At 47.2% G+C, this 1684-nt stretch overlaps 1 non-coding gene across 1 annotated transcript; it reads right to left on the bottom strand.

The window, feature by feature from the left end:
• Window positions 1-1285: 1285 nt before the first annotated feature.
• trnag-acc (transfer RNA glycine (anticodon ACC)) lies at window positions 1286-1357 on the bottom strand. Its single transcript has one exon. It is a non-coding gene; the product is annotated as a tRNA-Gly (tRNA).
• Between the last annotated feature and the right edge of the window lie 327 nt (window positions 1358-1684).

The raw sequence follows: 1684 nt of genomic DNA, 5'->3' as shown, positions 1-1684 counted from the left end.
GGCAGTTACCGGAGATGCTGCTTCTGAATTCTAGGTCAGATATCAGACTCAAACTCATTAAATGAAGATCTGCCTCATTACCGGAATCAAACACAGATCACTGGTTACAGATCTGTCATCCTGACCATGAGTCAATATGTGACTCCAGACACAGGGCCATTAACTGTCCCCCTGAAATTGCCCAGCAAAGCACTGGGCGATATTAAAATTAGTCATTTGTAAAGACCATTTAGGGGTTGGGGAAATGCTAGTCTCAGCAGTGACAGATCACAGCTCTTCTCTTAGTTCATTTGGTCGCTCTTAAAAGAGCCGCTGTTACACTTGGTGCTGATGCCGGGTTTTAGCCTTGCTCCCCGCGGATGCGGCGGGCCATCTGGATGTCTTTGGGCAAGATGGAGAGTCGCTGGATGTGGATGGGGCAGAGTTTGGTGCCCCACCAGGTCAGCCTCTCTGGCCTCCTGCAGGGCTATAAAGGCCCTGCTCTGGAAGTGCAGGTCTGTCTCGAAATCCTGAGCGATCACCCGCACCCGGCGCTGAAAGGTCAGTTTATCGATGAGCAGCTTGGTGTATTTCTGGTGGCGGCGGATCTTCCTCAGGGCCACAGTGCCGGGGCTGTAGCGATGAGGCATCTTCACTAGGCCTGTGGCTGGAGTGCTTCTCCGACCTGGCCGCTTTGGGAGCCAGCTGTTTGCAAGGGGATTTCCATCCGGCCGATTTGCGCGCTGTCTGCTTGGTCCTGGGCATTTTCTGAAGAGTTGTCAGCTCAACTTGTAACACAAGAACAGCTACTGCCGAGTCTGCTGCACGCCCGCTTTTTTAAACTCTGTCAGGGACTACCCCGAGCAGGAATAAGCTGGAACCAGGCAGGTTTATACGAAACTCTGACCATGAAATTAAACAATGGGAACTATTGGTCACGATTGGCTGATCTTAATTCGACAATTCCCAAACTGCATGAATCAACTGTTTCAATCAAAAACAAGTTTATTTTCTGTATTTAACATGATCATCGCGAGAAATATTTAACAAGGCGGTGTAACGTTCGCTTTACAGCTTTCCGAACTCAATCGAAAGCAGGTCTATTCTGGCATTTGGAAGTAAATAAGTATGTAGACAAGCATTTGAAACGCCATAGCATACAGGGCTACGGCGAAGTGCTGGAAAATGGGGTGAGATTAGATTGGCGTTTTATGGCCGGCATGGACACGATGGGCCACATTGATCTAAAATGCACCGTACCTGCCACAATTGGAGCTTCCGATTGACTGCGTTCGAGGTGAAAGGTTGCGATGGCCGGGAATCGAACCCAGGTCAACTGCTTGGTAAGCAGCCATGTTCACCACTACACGACCATCGCTGACTGCGGTTGCACTTTGAAGTATTTCTCTACATTTTGGTACTGAACCGCTTCCCAATGGCAAAAAAAAATCGTAATGCACAGCACCCAATAAGAAATAACTAATAACCGTAATATCTGATAAGCTTCAGATGGACTTTCCTGAAGGACACAACAGCCATTAAGTAGAGTTAAATCATAATCGAAATTGTACTTTACAAGATTCAGAGCTAAATTTTTTACTTCCCCACTCCCTGATCAATAACACATGCCCCATTGTATAACTTTTATCACAGAAATATTACAGAGCAAAAGAACGCCATTCAGTATGGACCTCTCCATTCACTG

The sequence above is a fragment of the Cetorhinus maximus genome, chromosome 35 (assembly GCF_964194155.1).
Source record: "Cetorhinus maximus chromosome 35, sCetMax3.hap1.1, whole genome shotgun sequence".
Lineage (NCBI taxonomy): Eukaryota > Metazoa > Chordata > Chondrichthyes > Lamniformes > Cetorhinidae > Cetorhinus > Cetorhinus maximus.
The sequence above is the reverse complement of the archived record's forward strand: the minus strand, read 5'-3'. Positions and strand labels throughout refer to the sequence as shown.